The 19,842-nt window shown below is 40.4% G+C and overlaps 3 pseudogenes; all 3 read right to left on the bottom strand.

Moving 5' to 3' along the window:
* Positions 1–453: 453 nt before the first annotated feature.
* LOC141267470 (5S ribosomal RNA) lies at positions 454–573 on the bottom strand (annotated as a pseudogene).
* A 7,643-nt stretch (positions 574–8,216) lies between these two features.
* LOC141269051 (5S ribosomal RNA) lies at positions 8,217–8,336 on the bottom strand (annotated as a pseudogene).
* A 6,660-nt stretch (positions 8,337–14,996) lies between these two features.
* On the bottom strand, positions 14,997–15,116 carry LOC141267689 (5S ribosomal RNA; annotated as a pseudogene).
* Between the last annotated feature and the right edge of the window lie 4,726 nt (positions 15,117–19,842).

The following is a 19,842-nucleotide window of genomic DNA, read 5'->3' as shown; positions in this document are numbered from 1 at the left end:
TTCAGGGCCCTAGCAGGAATCACCCCCCCCCCTCCCCAATTCTTTCCGCACCTTCCTTGCCTTCCTTGCACTGAGGTTAGCTCTTTGTCAGCCGTCTGGCTTGGTTACACAAGCTTCTTTGCAGAGAAACATGTTATTTCTGCTGGCCCTCGCTAGGCGGCCGGCATCCAAAACCTTCCCTGGGCACCTGCTGAAAGCCTGGCCCCTTCACGGCCCCGGGTGCTTTTAATGCCTTCATTTCCACACGGCGAGCTGCGGAGTCAATAAGCACTCCTAGCCGTGACAAGGAGCTCGGTGTCAGGCCTGCGTGAAGACGGCGGGCTAGCGTACTTAGCTGCCAACTGGCTCAGAGGCCTTGGGGCTTCCATCATCTAAGTTACTTAAGGTCGGTGTCCGGCAAGGCGCCCTTCCATGCTAGCCGAGCTGGGCAGTAGGGCAAAACGTCATCAAAATGGTCTACAGCACCCGGTGTTCCCAGGAGGTATCCCATCCAAGTACTGTCCGAGCCCTGCCCTGCTTTGCTTCCGAGATCAGACGAGATCAGGCGTATCCAAGGTGGTATGGCCAGTAGACGCTGCTCGATTCATCGCCTGGCCAGCCTTTCTCAGGATCGCTTGGTGGCGAGTAATCTGGCCGTGACGGGGCGGGCTTAGAAGGGTCCATGCAAAGGCTGTGCCGTCCCTACAGGTGTGGTTTGTTTAGCAGTGATTCACCCGCCGCATCAGGTGTCTTCAAAAAAGTCTCGGCGCAGGGTCTCCTGCAGGCTAAACCCTTCATCGCGGTAATGTGACAGAAAGAGCAAGCTGGACCCGTAACTTGGGGGCGGAGCGAGACATCCAGGGGTGAATGAAGGAAGAGGGTGAGATGGTTGCCAGTGACTTTGAGCTGATCTTCAGGGTTGAGGGTCGTGTTGCCTGCAAAGGTCTTCTGCTTGTGGTTACCGGTGGTTGCCTCCAGCCACGCGGAAGACGCTGGTCCTGGTTAAAAGGAGCCTAGTATTAAAAGTAAAGAAGCAACAATGCTGGAGGCCCACGGTGATCAGAAGGATGCTGGTATTTTGCAGAGATGAAATAGCGCAAGAGTGAAAGCAAATGAAAAAAAGAAAAGAGAATGAATGTGTGCACTTGTGAAAGGGAATGGAAAAAAGGCATAGAAGACAGTGCCCCCTGCTGGTGGAAGGAAGGAAAAAGCAAAAGCCTACAGCACCTGGCATTCCTAGGCGGTCTCTGTTAAATGGTTAATTATGGAAATTCATTTGGAATGTTAATCGATAATCATTTTTCTGAGTTCTATGCCTCAGCCATCGTGTCTAGTTGACATGCGCTATTTGTGTGTGTATTTTTGGTTCACTACCATATGTAGAACAGGTGTCCATACGACTGGCTATAAAAGCCCATGGTACAGAAAAGGGGGCTCTCTTGCTCTGCCCACCCCACAAGACACAGAATCTTAATGCTGAGAAGCAGATGACATGTAGGCCTGGACACATGCTGGACAAAGACATGATTTACCAGCCAGGATCCAAGGAAAGATTGGTGAATCTCAACAATTAAGCTAATTATGGACAAATGGACAATTACTTTATAACTAATTATTGTATGTACCTGCTGCAATCTGATTCTTTTTAATGGACAATCCAAGAATAAATAGATACATTTTTTTATAAGAATATCGTGATATTGATACTTTGAGAAGTCCTCAGTAGAAAAAAATAATACAGGAAGAGTATTATTTTACAATGGTGAGCCAGCCAGTCCTGTTTTTTTGTTTTTTAAATTAAGTAAGTGAATTTCTTCCGTGAACAAGGGGGGAGTCCTGACGAGCTGAACAGCTGTTGTTCACGTGTCAGTAAATTCACTAGTTTGTCACGAGAAGCAGAAAGGACCTACAGACTGATGAAAGACAGGAAGCAGAGGTACTAACAAGGAACAGAATCACACAGGAAAAGAATCAGACGAACTGAAGACAGGACGTGCTGATAAAGAGAAGCCAAGGAATCTTAAGGTAAGCAAAATATGGATATAATTTCTTCTTTTGCTAAACAAAGTAATATTAATTTCAAAGGTAATGCAGGAGATGACATAGAAGTTTTGTGGCTCAGTTTATACAAAGAATGTGAATTGCAGAATTTACAGTTAACTTCTAAATTGGTAAATAGAGACAAACAGAAATTGAGAAATATTCTACATTTGGTAGATTTTTTTCATAGTCTTGTGTTAGAGATTTCTAAGCAGGAAAATAGTGTAGAAGTGTCAGACGGTGATACTGATTCTGACTGTAATTTGGAAAATGAACAAGAAGTAAGACACGTGTTTGTAACTGAAGGTGACCTTGGGTCTGACCAAGAGATGGACATACAGAAACCTGACATGGGAGGAGACATGACTGACATACGAGAAACCGACATACTAGGTGATGTGGGAGGAGACGTGAGTGACGTAGGAGGAACGGACATACAAGAGCCACTAAAAATATCAGAGAATTCTGGAATTACCCAGGCTCAACTCCAAATTAAAATGAGGAAAAATTTGCTGAAATTATACAAAATCATGCCAAAATATGATGTCAAAATCCATGCCTGTAGAAATTCAGAGACATTTGAGAGCTTCTCTGATAAGTTTGATTTATCCAATGAGGAGAGGAATCAATTATTTAAAATATGGATTCCTGTGACATTGTCCAGACGTTTACATTTAATGCCCTGTGAAAATGACTCTCCTAATGGATGGGAAAATGATTCGGACAGATCAAGATATTTGATTTATTGTGTCACAAAGGATTTTCCCAACATAGAAGATCTGCAGAAACTAAGGATTGGTAGGAAGGAATGTACATATACATTCATGTCCATATTTGAACGGTTGTACAAAGCTCTCATCAAAAATGGAAAAGTACAACATATGATAACAACTTTTGTACAAAAATTCAAATTCCTAAATTCAGTTTCCCAAGTTATGGCATCACAAAAAAATTCATTATTTGAATGTGCGCAGATGCTGGATTTTGTTAGAAAACATGAGAATCGTGAAAAGAAAATAAATCAAGCTAAATTTATAAAACCAGGAAAGGTAAAATCTTAGCAAAAGCCAATATCAAACTCTCCTAGACTGAGTCATCCCCATAGTGAACTCTATCAAATACGCAGAAGATTTCATATATGTTATAAGCCATATCAGCCAGTGCAAAGATCCATCTCTCCACAGAATGAGTTAATTCTCAGTCAGAACTGTGATTCTCTAAAAAGGAAAATGGCTGAAACTGATGGACAGAGACAGGTGAGATGACCAACTCACAGTGACGTCATGGAATGTGGACAGAAGAACAGGCAGTTCTCTGAGGTTTTGAAGGATATAAAACTGTCTTTCCTAAATAGGGCGTTCCTGGAGATATTTGAGAGAGACAGAAGATTTGGTTTAGGGAGTGGCTAAGGAAAAACTGTAATTATAATGTTGTATCAAAATGTAATACAATGTCTCAATATTTATTTATAATCTTATACAGTAAAATTGTAGTTACATAGTTTCTAATAGTTCATATATATATATATATATATATATATATACACTTGTCTAAGTAGAGATTGCGCATAATTGTATTTATATATACGTTTATAAAATATATATATGTATTAATTAATAAATTAGAACTTCATATATATAAATTTAAGTAGCAATATTTTGAATTACATTAGAACCAACCAATATATGTATAAGATATTTAAATAATTCTGTTTCTGTATGAATGTGATATTTAATTTTATTTTCTTATATTTCCTTAGAGTTTTCATTCCAAAGCAGGATTTGATCAAAGAACTCTAAAATGGATTTATTTCTTTATTCACACAGGAAGTGAAAAAATTGCATGATTTTATGTGTATAACATTTTAAAATAATAACAATATATCTAGTTGAACTATAATATAAATGTAATACTTATTAATTCTTTTGTGTTGCTAATATTTTCTGTGCATGAAGTGTTCGTGCAAATTAAAGTAGCTTTACAGCATGACGTGTGACAGCTGCGGCCTTTGATCTTTGAGCTAATAGTATAGGATCCCATTCATTCTATTTTCAACTGATGTAACTTAAGACCGGGCAGCCAGTGAAAAAAGAATCTAAGACAAGAGTTTTTTCAAGTGTCTGAAATTCCAGTGACTTACTCTCATATTATATAATATGTACTTGGGGAATATTCAAAGAAATATAAAGATATTCAATTGATATGGCAATGCGCATTAATAAATTGGGATACAACAATTTTGGGTTAAATATATATATATATATATATCTAAAACTTCATATGTGGAATGTTTGAGTTGAACAGATCTGTGAATGTCAGAGTGAAGGTGACAGATGAGTAAATCAGCAGCTGCTAAGTGTGATTGATGTGACAGAGGCCTCGTATGTTTGTATGTTTAAAAAAAAAAAAATGTTTCTTTATGTGAAGGTACAAAAATATATTTAATTCTGAGGAAATTATAATACATAATTAGGTATTATCTACATATGTATATTTCTATATTTCTTTAATAATTATTATTTCTTGATTTAACTAATAGTGGATAAGGGCAACCACACATCAAAATGGTTTACAAAGCAAATTTATATTTAGAATAATTTTCCACATGATAATATTCTTGAATAACTATAATATTATTTTTAATGGTTACCTAAATAAGTACACACCTCTCTTTAGTCACATCTATGCTACTCATCGATATGAAATTTATGCACAATATTTCTAGAAGAATAATTATTTTTAATTGGGTTCTGATATATACATAAATTTTATAAAATAATATTTTTGGTATTAAGGGGGAAAATGTGTTTTTGATCCTGATTACATAATCACTTTTGATTAATACTTATTTTACACACATTTAATAAAGAAGAAATAATAAGGTACTATGGTATAATTAAGAAGGGTATTACATGCAAAGTTGCATAATTTAATATTTTTTGGTGGTACAAGGTTATGACAAATATGAAATCATCCAGATAATGGAGATATAAGGGTATTTTTTATGGAGAATATAATTACTCTGCATTTGTCATTAAAATTTAAAGGCCTTATTTTTATTTTTATTCTTATTTTTACATTTAATTTTATTTTTCATTTTTAAAATTTTATTCTTACTTTATGCTTCTTATTTTACTATTTTTTCATTTTTTAATTCTCATTTGATTTTATTTGAGTTCAATATCTCAATTGAGAAAACACATTAATATTTAATAAAGTAATGTCTAATACAAGAGTATTGCTTCATTAAATATATATTGCTAAGGAAAAAAATGTTTACATTTTCTGAGTAAACACAACAATTCATTCATTCATTTATTCATTCATTCATTCATTCATACATTCATATATTTATTCATTTTGATTCAGGAGTATACATTCTTTGATATTATTGGTTTAATAAAGATATAAAAACTTGTTTTTTCAAAATACACTGACACCTATGGGTTGGAAAAGGTAATTACACCTATGACATAAAAATGTTCTATCATATGGAGAACTTGATTGATAATGAATTATTATCTATTATTGTTTATTATTCCAAACATAATTTATTTTAATATTTTGATAATAATTAGATGGATATTACTGATTGCTATGGTACGCTGTGATATTATAGGTTAGGAAAAACTGCCAGATTTGGTATCAGATTAGGGAATGAAGACTTCAATCAAGACATCGCAATTATGAATTCTATCTTAATAAAGACTTTTAATTTTTATAAATCAAAGAGATTCTCAAAAGTTACAAGAAGAAGCAACTGATATCCGGACGTCTCAGAAGGTAACAGGTGTGAATGCTGAGTGTTATAATAGACTGTGTCCATTACATACAATACAATTCACACCACTGATCACCAGGACGGCAGAGGACGATGATCCTATATGTACTGTGTTGTGTTCAAGTTTCATCACGTTCCACTGGTTTCTTATCACCTGCAACGCTTCAATGAAAGCTGGTGAACAGGTAATACCTGGCATATGTGTCCTGTATATAAAGGACTGAGTACTGGTTATGGTGCTATATAAAGCAGGAAAGTGTCAAGTTAACCCTTGCTTTACTGACCAAAGACGTCACATCTGTTCCAAAAGTGACACGAGACCAGTGCGGACACACGGAAGATTCCAAAGACGATCCAACGTAAGTCCAGGTGACACTGCACAGATATTAAAGCTACATTTCATCCATGGACTTTGTTTTCTTATCAACTGACACACATGATCTTTCTAATAAAGAGTGCAGTTTATGGACTGAACAATAATGAACACAATTATGGACTGTACAATATCTACATGCTGTAATTTATTTCAAAGGAGTTTTCATCTAAAGACTGTGTTATAAAAGAACCAAGAAGAAGACGAGACGACGACCCGATGACATAAGATGATGACGATTGAACCCGCGATTGCTTCAATTTAGATATAGGGAAGTATTATTATACATATTAAATGAATATTAGTCGCGGCTTACCATAACATGAATTCACATCATTATATAACAATAATCCGATATTGATACTATTATTACTATTATTATTATTATGGAAATTTAATGATATTGCCAAGGAAGAAGAAAAGAAAAAATGATTGATGAATGTATCTTCTTTTGAGAATTTTCAGTTAAAGTCCTTTTATTCTCAAAAAGGGGGAAATGTTAAATGGTTAATTATGGAAATTCATTTGGAATGTTAATCGATAATCATTTTTCTGAGTTCTATGCCTCAGCCATCGTGTCTAGTTGACAGGCGCTAGTTGTGTGTGTATTTTTGGTTCACTACCATATGTAGAACAGGTGTGCCATACGACTGGCTATAAAAGCCCATGGTACAGAAAGGGGGGGCTCTCTTGCTCTGCCCACCCCACAAGACACAGAATCTTCATGCTGAGAAGCAGATGACATGTAGGCCTGGACACATGCTGGACAAAGACATGATTTACCAGCCAGGATCCAAGGAAAGATGGGTGAATCTCAACAATTAAGCTAATTATGAACAAATGGACAATTACTTTATAACTAATTATTGTATGTACCTGCTGCAATCTGATTCTTTTTAATGGACAATCCAAGAATAAATAGATACATTTTTTTATAAGAATATCGTGATATTGATACTTTGAGAAGTCCTCAGTAGAAAAAAATGATACAGGAGGAGTATTATTTTACAGTCTCCCATCCAAGTACTAACCAGGCCTGACCCTGCTTAGTTTCCAAGCTCTGATGAGATCAGGCGTGTTCAGGGTGTTGTGGCCATAGGCAGAGACAAGCCTCTCACTTGCTGCTTTTCTACTTTGACGTCTGGCTGCCGGCTGCCCTTTCCAGTGTTCAGCAAGAGCAGGTCCTTTTGTGCTTTCCCTTCTCTTCAATTTTTTTGCTGGCTTCCTTAAAAGGTCTTGTAGACACAACGCCCCACTCAGAGCCGCTGAGCTCACTGATCGGCTGCAGCGCTGTCGACGGAACGTCAGCATCACAGCCAATGCCACAGGCCGGGAGCAGAGGCGAGACTCACCGGTAGACCCGGGTAGGGTGAGTAGAGCACGGTTAGTTGCTTTCTAATAGCCTGCAGCCGGGGATTAACTTTTAATGAAAGGGAACAATCCCTTTGACTGTCTGCAGCGCGCCACACCTAGGAAGCGCACTCTCACACACAAGCCAGCATGCACACTTGCTCGCACATGACAACACCCCCTATCTGCCCCTACAACCTCTCGGTCACTATGCGTCAGACTCTCCTGCCTGTTTTATGATTTCAGGGCCCTAGCAGGAATCACCCCCCCCTCCCCAATTCCTTCCGCACCTTCCTTGCCTTCCTTGCACTGAGGTTAGCTCTTTGTCAGCCGTCTGGCTTGGTTACACAAGCTTCTTTGCAGAGAAACATGTTACTTCTGCTGGCCCTCGCTAGGCGGCTGGCATCCAAAACCTTCCCTGGGCACCTGCTGAAAGCCTGGCCCCTTCACGGCCCCGTGTGCTTTTAACGCCATCATTTCCACACGGCGAGCTGCGGAGTCAAGAAGCAATCCTAGCCGTGACAAGGAGCTCGGTGTCATGCCTGCGTGAAGGCGGCCCGGGTAGCGTACTTAGCTGCCAACTGGCTCAAAGTCCTTGGGGCTTCCATCATCTAAGTTACTTAAGGTCGGTGTCCGGCAAGGCGCCGTTCCATGCTAGCCGAGCTGGGCAGTAGGGCAAAATGTCATCAAAATGGTCTACAGCACCCGGTGTTCCCAGGAGGTCTCCCATCCAAGTACTGTCCGAGCCCAGCCCTGCTTTGTTTTCGAGATCAGACGATATCGGGCGTATCCAAGGTGGTATGGCCAGTAGACTCTGCTTGATCCATCGCCCGGCCAGCCTTTCTCAGGATCGCTTTGTTATGATCTGCTACAGAGAGTATGGAAAGAAAGGAGATCTATCCCTACAATAGAACTAAACTAGATCCCTACGATGTAACGGGGAACCTGATCCTGCGATCAGACCCGCTAAAGTCCTCGGCTAGTCTGAACGCAGACCTATAGATGTGAGGTAGGGATCCCTACAAGATCTAGGGACTGGGAAAAGTTGGACACCTCCTAGCAGAAATAGTAGCAGTCAAAGACAAACACACAACAAAAAGGCATAGGGGTCAGAAGACCTAGCAAAACTAAAAGAGAGCGGCAACAGAGCAACAAGCTAGCTCAACAGTAGTAAATACAAATGAAGTCCAGCAAAGCCAGGAGGGCGGAGCCGGATTAAATAGGCAAAATGGTCATGTGACCAGCAAACTAAAAAAAACCTAACAGGAGAGTTGTAACAGTACCCCCTCTTCTAAGAGGATCCTCCGGATCCGCTAGGCCCAGGCTTACCAGGAAACCTCCTGTGAAACGCTCGGACAAGTCTGGGGGCAGAAACATAATCCGCTCTCACCCATGAGTTATCCTCAGGTCCGAAACCCTTCCAAGCGACGAGATACTGCAAACTCCCTCTATACCGTCTAGAATTTAGGATGCGGGAAATTTCATATTCCCCGTCCTCCACCACCGGAGGAACAGTGGCAGAGGCGTCACCATCCGACACATCAGCTTTTTTCAACAGAGAAACATGAAACACCGGATTAATCCTCCAGGACGTAGGAACCTCCAGCCTAACAGCAGATTGGTTAACTATCTGAAGTACCTTAAAGGGCCCTACGAACTTGGGACCCAATTTTTTAGAAGGAATCCTCAATCGCAGATTCTTAGAGGACAACCAAACCATGTCACCAACCGCAAACAAAACCTCTTGCCGTTTCCTATTAAAGTACATCTTAGAATTTTTGTTAGCCTCCTGAAGATTACCACGCACATCCGTCCAAACTCTCTCCAAATCACCGGAAAAACGCTCCTCCTCAGGCACAGCCGAAACCAATTTGGAAAATGACCCAAAAGACGGATGTCTCCCAGAACAACAAAAAAAAGGCGAACACCCAGCAGAAGAGGATGTATGGTTGTTAAGAGCAAATTCAGCAAGTGGCAGAAACTCAGACCACCCCTCTTGATTGTCTGCCACAAAACAACGCAAGAACTGCTCAACATCCTGGTTCTTCCTTTCTGTCTGGCCATTAGACTCAGGATGATATCCGGATGAAAATGACAAATGAACTCCCAACCTGTCACAAAAGGCACGCCAAAAACGAGCCACGAACTGAGGTCCCCTATCAGAAACAATGTCAGTAGGAACACCATGTAGTCTGACAATCTCCTTGACAAAGGCCTTAGCGAGTGTCTTAGCGCAAGGCAGTTTGATGAAGGGAACCAAGTGACACATCTTGCTAAAACGGTCCACGACCACCCAGATGACCGTGAAACCTTCAGAGGGAGGAAGGTCAGTAATAAAGTCCATAGCCAGATGTGTCCAAGGTGCAGTAGGAACCTCCAGAGGGCAAAGCAACCCCGCAGCAGGAGCATGCGAAGACTTGGATCTTGCACACACAGTACATTGGCGCACCCACTTAATGACTTCCTTCTGCCATCCAGGCCACCAAAAACTGCGACCCACAAGTCTCTTGGTCTCAGAAATTCCTGGATGACCTGCCAACCGAGACTCATGACACTCAACAAACAAATCTCTCCTAAAGGTCCTAGGCACAAACAACCTCCCATGGGGAGTGTTAGATGGGGCATTCTCCTGTGCTTTAAGAATCTCATCCTCCAAAATGGAGTCCAAAGCAGCAATCACAACACCTTCTTCTAAAATGGTCTCCTCTTCCTCCTCAACACCGACCATGGGAGAAAAGCTGCGAGACAAAGCATCCGCTTTAACATTCTTGGTACCCAGGATGTAAGTAACGGAAAAATTAAACCGCGAGAAAAAAAGTGCCCACCTAGCCTGACGGGCATTCAAGCGCTTGGCAGCATCAAGATAGATCAGATTTTTATGATCAGTGAAAACCTGAATGGGAAATTCAGCACCTTCCAAGAGATGACGCCAGTGTTCAAATGCGAGTTTAATCGCCAGCAATTCCCGATTACCAGTATCGTAATTAAGTTCAGTCTCGGAAAAATTTTTTGAAAAAAAGGCACAGGGATGTACTCCATCCTTGTTTTCCTGAGACAACACCGCACCAACCCCCACCGAAGAAGCATCAACCTCAACCAAAAACGGCTTAGTCACATCAGGCTGCATAAGGATGGGAGCAGAGGTGAACCTCTCCTTTAGAAACACAAAAGCTTCAATGGCCTCAGAAGTCCACTGAACCGCATTAGCACCTTTCCTGGTGAGATCGGTCAGCGGTTTGACAATAATAGAAATTTTTTTTATGAATTTTCTGTAATAATTGGCGAAACCCAAAAACCTCTGTATCGATTTCAAACCAATAGGCCTAGGCCATTCCTGCACAGCTTGAACTTTAACCGGGTCCATCTCAAAACCTTCACTGGAGATAATGTAGCCCAAAAAACTAATTCTCTGTACAGCGAACTCACATTTCTCCAGCTTAGCAAAAAGCGAATTGTCCATTAATAACTGTAATACCTCACGTACGCTTCGCCAATGAGACTCCAGATCCGGCGAATAAATCAAAATGTCATCCAATTACACAACCACATTTTTGCCGATTAAAGGTCTAAGGATATCATTAATAAGATTCTGAAAAAATGCTGGAGCATTGGTGAGACCAAAAGGCATAACCAGATTCTCAAAATGACCCACAGGAGTGTTAAAAGCAGTCTTCCATTCATCACCCTCCTTCATGCGCAACAAATTGTATGCCCCCCGGAGATCAATTTTAGAGAACCACTTGGCCCCCACTAACTGGTTAAATAAATCAGGAATCAATGTCAGTGGGTAAGGATTGCGTACAGTAATTTTATTAATCTCACGAAAGTCCAGACAAGGACGTAAACCGCCATCTTTTTTTTTTACAAAAAAAAATCCAACAGCCACAGGAGACTTGGAAGGCCTAATGTGACCGGCGGCCAAGCTTGTCTGTATGTATTCTTCCAAAGCCTTTCTTTCAGGAATAGTAAGATTAAATAAACGACTCTTAGAGTCGCGCCAGGGACAAATTCAATGGTACAATCATAGTCTCTATGGGGAGGCAAAACCTGCGACTCCTCCTCAGAAAAAACTCTCCAAAAATCCTGAATAGGTACAGGCAATTCCCCTCTATCCACAGCAGCAATGCGCCCGTTACAACACTTGTCATAACACTTAGGGCTCCAGGACTTAATTTCATTGGTAGACCAATCCAGTACAGGATTGTGCAATTTTAACCAGGGTAACCCGAACATTACTGGAGAAGGCAAATTATCCAATACCACCAAATCCAAATTCTCTTGATGAATACCATTAATAGTGAGGGGAAGTTCACAGACCTTGTGAGCAACACTCTTCAAGGGAGAGCCATCGACAGAAACCACAGCAATAGGGGATGACAAAGTTTTAGGTTCTAATCTAAGTTTTTCCAAGAATCCCTCATCAATCACATTCAGAGTAGATCCATAATCCACAAATACCCGAAATTCAATTAATTCATCCTGAGCAGCAGTAGTGGCAGATAGGAATACTCTCTTAGAATTTAAACAGGTAATACGAGCATGACTGACCATTTTTTTTTCTTTCTTCTTACGAAGCACACAGCTCTTAATAAAATGACCAGAATTTCCGCAATAGAAACACAAGCCTTCAGAAAGTCGGCGGTCTTTTTCCTGAGAGCGGGGTGCCATCGCCCCAATTTCCATCGGCTCTCCATTGTCAGCACAGAACCTCTCAGGACTCGAAGCTGACATAGCAGAGGATTTGCTCTCATTAACCCTTTCACGCAGTCTCCTGTCCACCCGTATAGCTAATTGCATTGCCTCCTGCAAGTTTCCAGGTGTGGGATAAGCAATCAGTAAATCCTTTACCCTTTCACATAGCCCTGCAAGAAACAAGCTTTTCAAAGCAGAATCGTTCCACCCCACCTGGGCAGACCACCGACGGAAGTGAGAACAATATTTTTCCACATTACCTGATCCCTGCCTCAAACGTCTTAATTCAGACTCAGCAGATGAGACACGATCAGGATCATCGTACAACAAACCCAAAGCAGAATAAAAACTATCCACTGATCTAAAGCACGGATCACTAGGTTGGAGAGAGAAGGCCCATCCCTGAGGATCTTTGCGCAAAAGTGACATTATGATCCCTATGCGCTGTGATTCATCACCAGAGGATCCGGGTCTCAAACGAAAATATAATAGACAAGCATTTTTAAAAGAAAAAAAATCCTGTTGTTTAACAAAAAATAGATCAGGCAGACGTACCTTAGGTTCCACAAAATGCGGTCCAGAACAGCTACTCACGTGTTGTTGGAGCTTGGTCACCTCCAGAGAGAGTCCCTGCAAGCGTTGAGCCAAATCTTGCACCGAGACCATGATGGAAAACTGGAGGTCTTTCCTTAGAGAAATTTTTTTTTTTTTTTTTTTATGGCTGGAATTACTGTTCTGATCTGCTACAGAGACTAAGGAAAGAAAGGAGCTCTATCCCTACAATAGAACTAAACTAGATCCCTACGATGTAACGGGGAACCTGATCCTGCGATCAGACCCGCTAAAGTCCTCGCCTAGTCTGAACGCAGACCTATAGATGTGAGGGAGGGATCCCTACAAGATCTAGGTACTGGGAAAAGTTGGACACCTCCTAGCAGAAATAGTAGCAGTCAAAGACAAACACACAACAAAAAGGCATAGGGGTCAGAAGACCTAGCAAAACTAACAGAGAACGGCAACAGAGCAACAAGCTAGCTCAACAGTAGTAAATACAAATGAAGTCCAGCAAAGCCAGGAGGGCGGAGCCGGATTAAATAGGCAAAATGGTCATGTGACCAGCGAACTAAAAAAAAACTAACAGGAGAGTTGTAACACGCTTGGTGGCGAGCAATCTGGCCGTGACGGGGTGGGCTCCGAAGGGTCCATGCAAAGGCTGTGCCGTCCCTACAGGTGTGGTTTGTTTAGCAGTGATTCACCTGCCGCATCAGGTGTCTTCAAAAATGTCTCGGCGCAGGGTCTCCTGCAGGCTAAACCCTTCATCGCGGTAATGTGACAGAAAGAGCAAGCTGGACCCGTAACTTGGGGGCGGAGCGAGATGTCCAGGGGTGAATGAAGGAAGAGGGTGAGATGGTTGCCAGTGACTTTGAGCTGCTCTTCAGGGGGGATGGTCGTGTTGCCTGCAAAGGTCTTCTGCTTGGGGTTACCGGTGGTTGCCTCCAGCCACCCGGGAGACGCTGGTCCTGGTGAAAAGGAGCCTAGTATTAAAAGTAAATAAGCAACAATGCTGGAGGCCCACGGTGATCAGAAGGATGCTGGTATTTTGCATAGATGAAATAGCGCAAGAGAGAAAGCAAATGAAAAAAAGAAAAGAGAATGAATGTGTGCAATTGTGAAAGGGAATGGAAAAAAGGCATAGAGGAGAGTGCCCCCTGCTGGTGGAAGGCAGGAAAAAGCAAAAGCCTACAGCACCTGGTATTCACAGGTGGTCTCTCATCCAAGTCCTAACCAGGCCTGACCCTGCTTAGCTTCTGAAATCAGACGAGATCGGGCAGAGACAAGCCTCTCACTTGCTGCTTATCTACTTTGAAGTCTGGCTGCCGGCTGCCCTTTCCAGTGCTCAGCAAGACCAGGTCCTTTTGTGCTTTCCCTTCTCTTCAATTTTTTTGCTGGCTTCCTTAAAAGGTCTTGTAGACACAACGCCCCACTCAGAGCCGCTGAGCTCACTGATCGGCTGCAGCGCTGTCGACGGAACGTCAGCTTCACGGCCAATGCCACAGGCCGGGAGCAGAGGCGAGACTCACCGGTAGACCCGGGTAGGGTGAGTAGAGCGCGGTTAGTTGCTTTCTAATAGCCTGCAGTCGGGGATTAACTTTTAATGAAAGGGAACAATCCCTTTGACTGTCTGCAGCGCGCCACACCTAGGAAGCGCACTCTCACACACAAGTCAGCATGCACACGTGCTCGCACGTGACAACACCCCCTATCTGCCCCTACAACCTCTCCGTCACCATGCGTCAGACTCTCCTGCCTGTGTTATGATTTCAGGGCCCTAGCAGGAATCACCCCCCCCTCCCCAATTCCTTCCGCACCTTCCTTACCTTCCTTGCCTTCCTTGCACTGAGGTTAGCTCTTTGGCAGCCGTCTGGCTTGGTTACACAAGCTTCTTTGCAGAGAAACATGTTATTTCTGCTGGCCCTCGCTAGGCGGCCGGCATCCAAAACCTTCCCTGGGCACCTGCTGAAAGTCTGGCCCCTTCACGGCCCCGGGTGCTTTTAACACCATCATTTCCACACGGCGAGCTGCGGAGTCAATAATCACTCCTAGCCATGGTAAGGAGCTCGGTGTCAAGCCTGCGTGAAGGGCGGCGGGGTAGCGTACTTAGCTGCCAACTGGCTCAGAGGCCTTGGGGCTTCCATCATCTAAGTTACTTAAGGTCGGTGTCCGGCAAGGCGCCGTTCCATGCTAGCCGAGCTGGGCAGTAGGGCAAAACGTCATCAAAATGGTCTACAGCACCCGGTCTTCCCAGGTGGTCTCCCATTCAAGTACTGTCTGAGCCCAGCCCCGCTTTGCTTCCGAGATCAGACGAGATCGGGCGTATCCAAGGTGGTATGGCCAGTAGACGCTGCTCGATCCATCGCCCGGCCAGCCTTTCTCAGAATGGCTTGATGGCGAGCAATCTGGCCGTGACGGGGCGGGCTCCGAAGGGTCCATGCAAAGGCTGTGCCGTCCCTACAGGTGTGGTTTGTTTAGCAGTGATTCACCCGCCGCATCAGGTGTCTTCAAAAATGTCTCGGCGCAGGGTCTCCTGCAGGCTAAACCCTTCATCGCGGTAATGTGACAGAAAGAGCAAGCTGGACCCGTAACTTGGGGGTGGAGCGAGACGTCCAGGGGTGAATGAAGGAAGAGGGTGAGATGGTTGCCAGTGACTTTGAGCTGCTCTTCAGGGGGGAGGGTCGTGTTGCCTGCAAAGGTCTTCTGATTGGGGTTACCGGTGGTTGCCTCCAGCCACCCGGGAGACGCTGGTCCTGGTGAAAAGGAGCCTAGTATTAAAAGTAAATAAGCAACAATGCTGGAGGACCACGGTGATCAGAAGGATGCTGGTATTTTGCAGAGATGAAATAGCGCAAGAGAGAAAGCAAATGAAAAAAAGAAAAGAGAATGAATGTGTGCACTTGTGAAAGGGAATGGAAAAAAGGCATAAAAGAGAGTGCCCCTGCTGGTGGAAGGAAGGAAAAAGCAAAAGCCTACAGCACCTGGCATTCCCAGGCGGTCTCTGTTAAATGGTTAATTATGGAAATTCATTTGGAATGTTAATCGATAATCATTTTTCTGAGTTCTATGCCTCAACCATCGTGTCTAGTTGACATGCGCTATTTGTGTGTGTATTTTTGGTTCACTACCATATGTAGAACAGTTGTCCATACGACTGGCTATAAAAGCCCATGGTACAGAAAGGGGGGGCTCTCTTGCTCTGCCCACCCCTCAAGACACAGAATCTTCATGCTGAGAAGCAGATGACATGTAGGCCTGGACACATGCTGGACAAAGACATGATTTACCAGCCAGGATCCAAGGAAAGATGGGTGAATCTCAACAATTAAGCTAATTATGTATAAATGGACAATTACTTTATAAATAATTATTGTATGTACCTGCTGCAATCTGATTCTTTTTAATGGACAATCCAAGAATAAATAGATACATTTTTTTATAAGAATATCGTGATATTGATACTTTGAGAAGTCCTCAGTAGAACAAAATAATACAGGAAGAGTATTATTTTACAATGGTGAGCCAGCCAGTCCTGTTTTTTTGTTTTTTAAATTAAGTAAGTGAATTTCTTCCGTGAACAAGGGGGGAGTCCTGACGAGCTGAACAGCTGTTGTTCACGTGTCAGTAAATTCACTAGTTTGTCACGAGAAGCAGAAAGGACCTACAGACTGAGGAAAGACAGGAAGCAGAGGTACTAACAAGGAACAGAATCACACAGGAAAAGAATCAGACGAACTGAAGACAGGACGTGCTGATAAAGAGAAGCCAAGGAATCTTAAGGTAAGCAAAATATGGATATAATTTCTTCTTTTGCTAAACAAAGTAATATTAATTTCAAAGTTAATGTAGGAGATGACATAGAAGTTTTGTGGCTCAGTTTATACAAAGAATGTGAATTGCAGAATTTACAGTTAACTTCTAAATTGGTAAATAGAGACAAACAGAAATTGAGAAATATTCTACATTTGGTAGATTTTTTTCATAGTCTTGTGTTAGAGATTTCTAAGCAGGAAAATAGTGTAGAAGTGTCAGACGGTGATACTGATTCTGACTGTAATGTGGAAAATGAACAAGAAGTAAGACACGTGTCTGTAACTGAAGGTGACCTTGGGTCTGACCAAGAGACGGACATACAGAAACCTGACATGGGAGGAGACATGACTGACATACGAGAAACCGACATACTAGATGATGTGGGAGGAGACGTGAGTGACGTAGGAGGAACGGACGTACAAGAGCCACTAAAAATATCAGAGAATTCTGGAATTACCCAGGCTCAACTCCAAATTAAAATGAGGAAAAATTTGCTGAAATTATACAAAATCATGCCAAAATATGATGTCAAAATCCATGCCTGTAGAAATTCAGAGACATTTGAGAGCTTCTCTGATAAGTTTGATTTATCCAATGAGGAGAGGAATCAATTATTTAAAATATGGATTCCTGTGACATTGTCCAGACGTTTACATTTAATGCCCTGTGAAAATGACTCTCCTAATGGATGGGAAAATGATTCGGACAGATTAAGATATTTGATTTATTGTGTCACAAAGGATTTTCCCAACATAGAAGATCTGCAGAAACTAAGGATTGGTAGGAAGGAATGTACATATACATTCATGTCCATATTTGAACGGTTGTACAAAGCTCTCATAAAAAATGGAAAAGTACAACATATGATAACAACTTTTGTACAAAAATTCAAATTCCTAAATTCAGTTTCCCAAGTTATGGCATCACAAAAAAATTCATTATTTGAATGTGTGCAGATGCTGGATTTTGTTAGAAAACATGAGAATCGTGAAAAGAAAATAAATCAAGCTAAATTTATAAAACCAGGAAAGGTAAAATCTTACCAAAAGCCAATATCAAACTCTCCTAGACTGAGTCATCCCCATAGTGAACTCTATCAAATACGCAGAAGATTTCATATATGTTATAAGCCATATCAGCCAGTGCAAAGATCCATCTCTCCACAGAATGAGTTAATTCTCAGTCAGAACTGTGATTCTCTAAAAAGGAAAATGGCTGAAACTGATGGACAGAGACAGGTGAGACGACCAACTCACAGTGACGTCATGGAATGTGGACAGAAGAACAGGCAGTTCTCTGAGGTTTTGAAGGATAGAAAAATGTCTTTCCTAAATAGGGCGTTCCTGGGGATATTTGAGAGAGACAGAAGATTTGGTTTAGGGAGTAGCTAAGGAAAAACTGCAATTATAATGTTGTTTCAAAATGTAATACAATGTCTCAATATTTATTTATAATCTTATACAGTAAAATTGTAGTTACATAGATTCTAATAGTTCATATATATATATATATACATATATATACACTTGTCTAAGTAGAGATTGCGTATAATTGTATTTATATATACGTTTATAAAATATATATATATATTAATTAATAAATTAGAACTTCATATATATAAATTTAAGTAGCAATATTTTGAATTACATTAGAACCAACCAATATATGTATAAGATATTTAAATAATTCTGTTTCTGTATGAATTTGATATTTAATTTTATTTTCTTATATTTCCTTAGACTTTTCATTCCAAAGCAGGATTTGATCAAAGAACTCTAAAATGGATTTATTTCTTTATTCACACAGGAAGTGAAAAAATTGCATGATTTTATGTGTATAACATTTTAAAATAATAACAATATATCTAGTTGAACTATAATATATATGTAATACTTATTAATTCTTTTGTGTTGCTATTATTTTCTGTGCAAGAAGTGTTCATGCAAATTAAAGTAGCTTTACAGCATGACGTGTGACAGCTGCGGCCTTTGAACTTTGAGCTAATAGTATAGGATCCCATTCATTCTATTTTCAACTGATGTAACTTAAGACCGGGCAGCCAGTGAAAAAAGAATCTAAGACAAGAGTTTTTTCAAGTGCCTGAAATTCCAGTGACTTACTCTCATATTATATAATATGTACTTGGGGAATATTCAAAGAAATATAAAGATATTCAATTGATATGGCAATGCGCATTAATAAATTGGGATACAACAATTTTGGGTTAAATATATATATATATATCTAAAACTTCATATGTGGAATGTTTGAGTTGAACAGATCTGTGAATGTCAGAGTGAAGGTGACAGATGAGTAAATCAGCAGCTGCTAAGTGTGATTGATGTGACAGAGGCCTCGTATGTTTGTATGTTTGAAAAAAAAAATGTTTCTTTATATGAAGGTACAAAAATATATTTAATTCTGAGGAAATTATAATACATAATTAGGTATTATCTACATATATATATTTCTATATTTCTTTAATAATTATTATTTCTTGATTTAACTAATAGTGGATAAGGGCAACCACACATCAAAATGGTTTACAAAGCAAATTTATATTTAGAATAATTTTCCACATGATAATATTCTTGAATAACTATAATATTATTTTTAATGGTTACCTAAATAGGTACACACCTCTCTTTAGTCAAATCTATGCTACTCATCGATATGAAATTTATGCACAATATTTCTAGAAGAATAATTATTTTTAATTTGGTTCTGATATATACATAAATTTTATAAAATAATATTTTTGGTATTAAGGGGGAAAATGTGTCTTTGATCCTGATTACATAATCACTTTTGATCAATACTTATTTTCAACACATTTTAATAAAGAAGAAATAATAATAAGGTACTATGGTATAATTAAGAAGGGTATTACATGCAAAGTTGCATAATTTAATATTTTTTGGTGGTACAAGGTTATGACAAATATGAAATCATCCAGATAATGGAGATATAAGGGTATTTTTTATGGAGAATATAATTACTCTGCATTTGTCATTAAAATTTAAAGGCCTTATTTTTATTTTTATTCTTATTTTTACTCTTAATTTTATTTTTCATTTTTAAAATTTTATTCTTACTTTATACTTCTTATTTTTCTATTTTTTCATTTTCATTTTTTAATTCTCATTTGATTTTATTTGAGTTCAATATCTCAATTGAGAAAACACATTAATATTTAATAAAGTAATGTCTAATACAAGAGTATTGCTTCATTAAATATATATTGCTAAGGAAAAAAATGTTT

This window comes from Phyllobates terribilis, unplaced genomic scaffold, assembly GCF_046119375.1.
Source record: "Phyllobates terribilis strain yellow unplaced genomic scaffold, ASM4611937v1 Scaffold_4__5_contigs__length_816908805, whole genome shotgun sequence".
NCBI lineage: Eukaryota > Metazoa > Chordata > Amphibia > Anura > Dendrobatidae > Phyllobates > Phyllobates terribilis.
This window is presented reverse-complemented; position numbering and strand designations above follow the sequence as displayed.